General features: G+C 39.8%; 1 protein-coding gene across 8 annotated transcripts in view; it reads left to right on the top strand.

Annotated features, from left to right (window-relative positions):
- Positions 1–9,671, top strand: part of prdm2a (PR domain containing 2, with ZNF domain a) — a 144,859-nt gene that overhangs the window by 120,172 nt on the left and 15,016 nt on the right. The gene's annotated exons all lie outside the window — the stretch shown is intronic.

The raw sequence follows: 9,671 nt of genomic DNA, 5'->3' as shown, positions 1-9,671 counted from the left end.
TAGGCCCAAAACGTCAGCCTTTTTGCTCCTATGACGCTGCTTGGCCTGCTGTGTTCATCCAGCTCTGCACCTTGTTGTCTCGGATTCTCCAGCATCTGCAGTTCCTACTGTCTCTGACACAAGATCGTTGGTGTGAAATGTTAACTCTGTTTCTCCAAGTACTTCTAGACCTAATAACTATTCCAGCATTTTCAGTATTTTTATTTTCGATTTCTAGTATCCGCAGTATTTTGCTTTAGTAATAGATGTAATTTGTTATTTTGTTATTTTTTAGTTTATGTATTTTAATTTGTATAGCCTTCAAATGTTGAATTGTTCTTATTTGAAGAACTGTTGGGTTTCCTCTTCTCTGTCCCTCAATTTTGTTTTTCTTTTTCCTGCCTGGTCGTCTTGAAGATGCTGACTGTTGGTGAGGTATAGCTCTAAAGGTGCTGACAGTTGTTTTAAGACTAAAGTAGCCAGCCTAATTTTTGAACTGAGACAGTGAGTGTTGTTTAGCCACGGACGATACCTCATCAGTTTCCAGTAAGAATAACATACACATATGTGAGCTGGAAAAATGGCTAATTGTTAAGTTGCGTATTCAATTCACAGCCACCAAGCTGTCTTCCTCAAGGCGATTAAGCTCTTCCAATTCTGAAGGTGGGTCACTGGACCCAAAATGTTAACTCTGCTTTCTTTCCACAGATGCTGCCAGACCTGTTGAGTTTCTCCAATAGTTTCTGTTTTCGTTTCAGATTTCCAACTTCCGCAGTTATTTTTTGTTTCATCTAAACTCTCAGAATTGTTGTCAGGTTTAAGAGCAGCTGGCTAAAGGTTCTGTGTTGCACAAAACGATATGTTTTGTGCCAGGCCATTAGCGGAGCATGTTAAATTTTACAACTTCAAAGTAGCTTTCAAACTTTACTGGATCAGTTAATCTCTCTCACTGCATGATTCAAGCATTTACACTTGTGGAAGGAGTACACCCTCTGTGGTTTAAAAAAAATGTCTGCCTGCCTTCCCCTGTTATAGTGGATAAACATGTTTAAAGTGTAGCATGAACCTTAATGACCAAAGTGTAAATTACAAACTTTATTTGTGTAATTTAAAAGTTATTCTTTAGTTAGAATGTGTAGAAGTGGTTGGTTACAAGAAGGACAAATCTACATTAATATTCTGGCTTTGCATGCCATACAAAGGATTATTTTAAAGTTCCTTTTAGCTTGCCTTTCCTCCGTTAGGGCTGTTTTATGCTTATTGGGTAGCAACTTGCTTTTTATATAACCTCTTTAATATAGTAACACATTCCAGAGCATGTCAAAAGAATGTTATTAAACAAAACTTGACACCAAGCAACATGAGATATTAGGACAGCTGGCCTAAAACATGGTTAAAGAGGTAGATTTTAAGGAGCATGGTTAAAGGAGAAGAGAGAGAGTTTGAGGTTTGGGATGACAATTCCAGAGATCAAGGCCTTGACAACTAAAGGCATGTTCATCACTGTTGTTATGGTTAAGAATCGGGTTTGTTTGAACTTATTAGAAATGAAATTGTTTATTTGCAATTTACACGTTTCAAACATTTCTGTTCAGTTTACCTGGAGCATGCTGTTATTTTGATTACGATTTTTCCAGAATAATGGGTGAGACTGGGCCATGTATGTTGTCCATTGCTATTTATCACTGAAATTGGTGGTCCTTCGGATTGAGTTGTCAAACCAATTCAATGGCCGTTAAGATTATTCTTGTTGTGTGGGACTGAGTCATGTAGGTCAGGTTAGTTATGTGTTAAGGATTTTTTCTGGGACAAAGTTGAATTTTGATAGCAGCTACTCGCAAGTCACCACACTTATGAAAAAGAAACAAAGAAATGGGGGATGATGAAAATCAGAAACACAGAGCTTGTTGGAAAAACTCAGCAGATCTGGCAGCATCTGAGTTACTGTTTCGAGTCCAGTGACCTTTCTTCAGAATTGATTGTACCTATAAAAAAAGTTTGTGTATATGCTGAAGATGGAGTGGGGAGAGGAAGGAGGAGTAAACATTAGGTGGAGATGGCGCCCAGAGAGAGAGAGAGAACAACAGTTGGGCAGATGAAGGAATAAGTAAAGGCCAACATTGGAAAATGAAAAGCTGCTAAACAGGACCATTACTTGCTAATAATGTGTTCTTTGTAGTAGCAGCCCATGTGATGACAAGGCCTGGTATGTAGAGGTTGGGGTAAAGACTTGGAAGATGATGCTTAGGCCCTAAAATTATTGAATTCGATATTGAGTCCTGAAGGCTGCAGGGTCCCCAAAAGGAAAATGAACACTGCAGCAAGCCCAAGGCATGGATGTTGGCCAGGAAACATGGTCGTGTTGAAGTGTATATGTTAAAGGTAATAGGAAGCTCGGTCATTTGTGTGGATAGAATATAGGTGTTCTGCAAAGCAGTCACTCAGTCTGCATTTCATCTCCCCACTGTAGAGGAGGCTACATTGTGAGTAGCAAATACAGTAGACTAGATTGAGTGAGGTGCAGTGAAATCGCCCCTTCACCTACAAGATGTAAAGATGTGTCTGAAGCCTTGGATACTGAGGAGGGAGGAAGTAAACGGGCAAGTATTACACATTCTGCAATTGCAAGGGAAGGTGCCAAGATGGTGTGGAGACATGTTGGGAATGGAGGAGGAGTGGACCAAAATGTACCGGAGGGATCAATCCTGTGGAAGGCTGACGAGGGAAGAGAATGTGAATGTGTGGTGGCGCCATCCTGCTAGAGATAGCAGAAATGGCAGCTAATATTCCTTTGGATGCAGAGGCTGATGGGGTGGTAAGTGAGGACCAGGGAAATCCTACAGTCAGTGGGAGGGAAGAGAAGGGGTGAAGGGCTGAAGTTCAGAAGATGGGTCGGACCCAGCTGAGGGCCCAGTCAACCACAGTGGTGGGGAATCCTCGGTTGAGGAAGAAGATGGACATTTTGGAGGCCCCCTCGTAGAAGCTGGCATCATTGGAGCAATTGTGATAGAGACATAAAGACTCGGAGAATGGAATAGAGTCTTTATATCCTCATTCCCTGCTTCCTGTATAATCATAGTAACTGTGGGAGTTGCTGAGTTTGTAGTGGATGTTGGTGGCCAACCTGTCTCCAGAAATGAAAACGTCAAGGTAGGGAAAGGAGCAGTCAGAAGTAGACCAGATGAAGATGAGAGCAGGATGGAAAGCGGAAGTGAAATTGATAAATTTGCCAATTCCAGGCGAGAAGAGAAAATATAACCAATGATGTCATCAATGTACCGCAAAAAGAGTTGTGGGTTCTGACTTTGATCCTATAATTTGCCATGCCATGACAGGATTTAAACATCGAGTCTTTAGTGTAATACAATAAGTAGTATATCAACGTTGTCAATCCACAAGGAGTTTTTATGTATTCTACCAAGTAAAAATATCTTAAGGTAATTTTAAAATCAACAGACTGGAAGAATTGTGCTTGAGAGCACAGATTATAGGGTGCGCTGTTTGTCTTTAATTACCAAGCTGTTTCTTAGTAACCTGTGGTTTTTTGAAACTTGTGCATTCCTGTTTTTCGAGGTCACTGGTTTAATGATATAAAGAAATTACAATTTACAAATAAAGTAAAATACTATTTTGTGTGAATCTGCAGAAAGATTAAAGCTATTCCTGTCTGCAAGGGTCCCGTGTGAACTGAGCTTGGGAATTTAGCCCACAGAATAAAATAACCCCCAGTTTGGCATTACGTTTATTATCTTCCTGCCAATAAAAGATTGGGAGAGAATACATTGAACTTTAATCTCTACTGAACTAAAAATTACATTGGTGAGTTTTTCTATAACAATAGAGCAGAGTGGATTACAGCTTGAAGAAGGCAACTGGTAGCATTTACTCATGTGGTAATTCAATTACACAAGCAGTTCTTCAGTTTTAATCTAATTATCAATGCATCACCAAGAAAAGAGGTGTATAACATGTTGACAGGCTGCTACAAAAAGAAGGTGTGAACATGTTAAGTGTTTTGTTGAGGACTGGATCTGCAACTCAGTTATTTATTCATATGTACACAAACAGAACACTCAAAATTGACATTTTCATGCATTTCAGTCTTTATGTCCAAACTGGTGGCAAGGAAAGTGAAAGATTTCAACACTTTACAACCACTCCTATTCTTGGAAAGTTGGGTACAGTACTCCTTGCTAGATTTCACTTCCCTTCTGAAATGTCTGCACTTCATGTGCAAATCTAGGCAGTGAATGCTGTTTGACACTGGGGCATAGCAAAGCTGTACTGCATCCTGTCCTAGCCAACATCTAAGTGCGTCTTTTCATCAGGATTAGTAACCAGAGATGGAAAAATTTGTTTTCTTTAAATGCAGATCCTCCCTATTGACTACCATTATTCCTAGGTCAGCTGTAGACTTAGTATTAACTCGGCACAGTCCCAGGGTTCAAACATGGCATTCCCTGTTGCTTGATACTAAAATGTATACTTATTAAGAGTTAGAGTTCACTAAAACCATGTGTTCAGGGTATGAATGAAGCTTCTATGCTTATTGTCCCATTACACTTTGAAAAATATTTGGAAATAAGTGAATTGCAAATAAATTGTTGTATTAAATATGATTACATAGGTATATGCTGATGGAATTAGCATTCTCTAGGACCTCTGGATTGGTGACATTTTTCTGGCAATATACATCTGAGGAGGTTGAAAGTCTTCAGCCTTTTATCCTGTTTAGTGTACGTTTCTCAGGTCTCAATACTGTGGAAGCATGTGCCGAGAACACGGGTTTGGTGGACTTCCAGTTTGGTGTTCTCATTCAGATTACTGTTTGCGCAAATGTTTGCGATGCATCTGTTAATTTCAACATAAAGTGACAGGATTCCTGGTGAGCTTAAGTACCTCAGGGGAACATCTATGCTGGTAGATAACAGAATGTCGCCACACTGGACCATAGTACTAATCTTCCAGATGTTGATGTTCACACAAACTCTACAGGCGTGAGAAAGTCTGTCCCTTGGCCACTAAAAGCGTTTCTGGATACAGACTGCTAGTGTGGCATCATCGGTGTAAAACCACTCACAAGAGGACTTGACATCCTTTTGCCTGGGATCTCAGCTGAGCATGGCTGAATAGCTTTTTTAACAGTTCTGATGTGCAAGCATTTTCTCAGTGTTCGAACATCTGCCGAAGGTTTTAATAATACTCAATTGTTCGGACCTTATTGCACAATTAGCGCCCCAGTGATTTTTACACCAAATCATGTGAGGGCATAGGGTGCAAAACCCGGCTGAGAAATGTTTTGCAAGTGGACATAGGATCGGAAGACCTCAAAGAGAGGCTATTTCTTATGGGATCCCAATGGGCCAGAAAAAATGAAGGGCTGATCTGGCTTCACCAGCAACAGCCTCAAGCTGACTGAATGTCTTTCCAGGTGAAGCAGCATTTCACCTCTACCTCCTCCAATCTTGTGTATCGTATTTGCTGCACCCAAACATTGGAGAAACCAAACGCAGACTTGGTGACCGCTTTGCAGAACACCTTCAGTCTGTGAGCAAGCGTGACCCCGACCTTCCCATAGCTGGTCATTTTAACACAGTGTGTTGCTTGTATGCCCGCTTATCTGTCCTCTGCATGCTGCAATGCTCAAGCAAACCAGTGAAAACTGGAGGAGCAACATCTCATCCTCAGACTAGGCACTTTACAGCTTTCTGGACTTAATATTTGAAATTATGAACCAACTCCCATTTCTTCCCTTTCTTTTAGCTTTGCTTGTTACGTTCTCTGTCACCATGTCCTCTCTGCCATCCCCCCCCACCCCAGTGGGACTGTCCTTTCAAATCTGGAAGTTAGACACACCATTGTTCTGTTATTCTCACATTCCAATCACTTAATCTGAACTATCAACATCTTGTCTCCCCCACCACTCTACACTCTGTGATCATTCTGTGATTGTTAGTAAATTGTTGATCGTAGGGTGAGAGCTAGTTGAATCTTGTCCTTACTTGGTGTTCTCACACCCACACTTTCCAGGAATATTTCAGCAAAATGGGTCTGTTGTAGTAACCCCAGCTGAGTAGTCAACTAGAACCAAGTCTAATGATTTGCTATTCATTCCTGCTTACCTGTTATCAATTAATGCAGAGTTGGCCTGCAGGCTATCACGTCCAAGTGGTTAAGTGAATTTTCCATTTACTAAGCTAATGTTTAGTTTGTCTTGGATATTTTGGATTACATTTTTTTTATGCCTTCCTAATTTGCTTGCTGTTTTGATTACCGCAGAAGGCACTCTATCCACATTAACTACTTTATTGGGTTCTCAGTCTTGCAGAGCTATATTAGAATGATTTCCCACATGCGAACAGCACTTGTAAATGTTAGATATTGCAGCAGGACCCTTCCAATAATCTTGTGTAATCCCTTTGCAAATATTATCGGTGTGTAATTGGCTTTTGCAGACAGAAGGACAGTATTTCCTGAAAGTGTTTCTGGTATCAATGAATATAAATAGTATATGGCTTGTAAAATAATACAATAGAGCCATAAAGTAAAATAGGAACATTCATGGGGCTTTGTAGGAGTAATTTCAGAAGTGGCAGATGTGGGAAGCACACATTCCACAGATGACCTGACAGCCCAATGCAAACTGTGCTATTTTCATGCAATTTCTGCAAGGAATTTAGTTTTTCCTTTTTTTTCTTTCTTTACTCACTTAAATGGGGGAAATCTTTAATCCTGTTGGTGTCCTTGCCAAAATTGGAATAGTCTTCAATGGGTAACCACAGTGATGGAGGAATTGAATCCTGTTAGCATCACCATGCATCGCAAACCAGTCATCTAGCCAACCATCCAACAGGCAACCACTATATTTATTTTCCAACTCTTCAAAGCAATCATGTCCCTTAGTTACCTCCTGTCCAAGAATTATGAATTACGGCTTCCAGGTTGTAAAGTCCATTAACTGTAACACATCCTCACCAGTCTCTCCGTCTTACTGCTGGAGGTGTAACAGTGTTCTAAGAAATGATTTTGTCCAAATACAAAGTTTGTAAAATACTTTTTTAAGTTGCATTATCAATTATGAATGAAAATCGTAGCTGATGAGGTTTATCTTCAATGGTTTCACAGCTTTTTTTTTGAAAGGTGTCATCAACAATGGAAGACAATCTCTGAAGGATTTACCTCAGCATCATCATTTTGACGAATTGCTATGATTCCATCTCACTGTTTTAACCAGCACACTGCAGCTTCATTTGTGGCAAATCTAATTCATAACCTCAAGACACCCAATCACCAGTAACTGACCAGTAACTACCAGCTTGCCATCTTGGTATTATGCTCGCGAGTCACATTTCATATTTGGGAGGACAGAATTTATAATTGCCCTTTTTAATATATTTTTCACAAATGTGAACAGAAAGAAGCATTATTAGTCCCAGCGGAGTTCCCATTACAGAGAAACTGTTGGTGGTGAGTTTAACCTGACTCAAATGAAGTGTGAGGCTAGGAAGGGGGGCCTTCATGATTGTCTAAGCAAATAGTCAAAAGGATAACTTACTTTATTGAGCACCCATAACTCTTTTAAAAACTTGTCAAGTGTTTCACAGAAACATTTTGAAACATAATTTCGCATTAAATGGTGATGGAGATGTTTGTGACAGATGACCAATCCCTTGGTTAAAATGGTGGGTTTTGGGGCTTTATCACCTATTCAAAATTACACTTGTGAAATGTTGGTAAGGTTTTATTTTAGTAATTACGTTTCCAAGCATTGTGTCCTGATTAACTGTTTGTTATTTTGAGGAAAATCATTGCTATCTCATTGGAATTCATACTATCTAAAGGTTTTGATTTAAAAATTGGTTCATACTGCTATGAGCAGGCTCTTCTGTAGATGAGTGTTTTCTCTCTGGGTGTTACTTTCATAATGCAACTGTTGTTTATAGAATGTACTTGGTGTGCTTAGAACAATGTTTGGGCATGCAACCTGGAGAGTGTGGACCATATATTCACCACCTACTGTGGTGGAATCTATTAAACCGACTGCCTGAGAGGACCGATACTGATATGTATTCAGGAGGAAATTGTATAAATTTGCAAAAGATGGGAGAATGACTGGTGTATAGTTTTGCTGATGTGTAACTTCAATAGATTCTTCGGTTTCATCCAGTCTTTACATTCTTGATTCTATTAAATGACCATTGTGTTAATTTACAGCAATTTTTGTGTATGTTTGTCACTTCATTGGTTACTTAAAAGCATGTTTTGACTGGCTTAGACAACAAGGTGCAGAGCTGGATGAACACAGCAGGCCAAGGAGCAGAAAGGCTGACGTTTCGGGCCTAGACCCTTCTTCATTTCTGATGAAGGGTCTAGGCCCAAAGTCAGCCTTTCTGCTCCTATGATGCTGCTTGGCCTGCTGTGTTCATCCAGCTCTGCACCTTGTCTTGGATTCTCCAGCATCTGCAGTTCCTACTATCTCTGATTCTCTTTTGACTGGCTTAGTTGTCTATAGCAATAGTTTTTATGCATTACGTCAATTTACCATGATCAGTTGCTTCACACTGGAGTGTTCCTTAGGTAGCTGAGAGGCTAAAGATGCAGTGTGGTATAGTACAAAATATATTAGATAAAACATCCTTGATCAAATTCCTATTTGGCAGAGTTAGCTAAAATGTGTGTTTAAATGAGAATATGATCAGAAGAGACTGTGATGCCATTTAACTGAAATAGTCAGTCAAGACTGTCGCTTTAGGTTCAAGTAAATATAGACTACTTGGACAAGGTGTTGTGTGACTACAAACCTGTGAAATCAAGTCATTCTTTCGAAATAAAATGGAGAAATTGGTTATGTTTTGATAAAACAAAAGCTGCAGATGCTGGAGATCTGAAATAAAAATTGAAATTGCTGGAGAAACTCAGCAGGTCTGGTAGCATCTCTGAGAGGAAAGCAGAGTTCATGTTTCGAGTCTGGTGATTCTTCTTTAGAACCCTCCTAATGTGCTGCCAGAACTGCTGAGTTGCACTGGCAATTTCTGTTTTTTATTGGTTATGTTTAGACCCTTGCTTCTTGCTGAACCCTTGAATGTTTCAGCATCTTGGGAGCTGAATGTTGTGTATCTTTTAAAAATAAATCTTTGATTCCAATTGTCAGTACTATGAGGCAGTTCGTGTTAATTTGACAAGCTTGTTCTGCAAATACGTTGTTTTAGAATGGTCCTGAGGTACAGGGCAGATTTACTCTGAAGCATAAAATACTCTTAAAGCGTCAGATCTGAATGCTGCCCATGTGAGGCTGACTAAAATTTGTAGTGCTGCTGTGCTGGCAGGTATTTAATATTACCCCATTCATCATTTTGCTACCGAGTCACAGTCAAACTTTTTCAGCATTTTTGCAATGTAATTCTCCAAATGCAGTTAACATCCAGACAGTGAGTCATTGTGAATATAAAAAAAGCAGCTGGGGCCTTCTGTAAATGAAGCTTTATCCACTTTTCCCTCAGTGAAATTTCTGGCAGCAAAATGCAGAAGCTGCAAATAGTAGCAAAGAAGGGTTGGCAATTTAGCCCCTTGAGCCTATTTTGTCATTCCGTAGCATCAATGTTGATCTGCAGCTTAAGTCCAAATGTATCAGAGATAGTAGGAACTGCAGATGCTGGAGAATCTGAGACAACAAGGTGCAGAGCTGGATGAAC

This window comes from Rhincodon typus, chromosome 31 (genome assembly GCF_021869965.1).
Source record: "Rhincodon typus isolate 14 chromosome 31, sRhiTyp1.1, whole genome shotgun sequence".
NCBI classification, from domain to species: domain Eukaryota; kingdom Metazoa; phylum Chordata; class Chondrichthyes; order Orectolobiformes; family Rhincodontidae; genus Rhincodon; species Rhincodon typus.
This window is presented reverse-complemented; position numbering and strand designations above follow the sequence as displayed.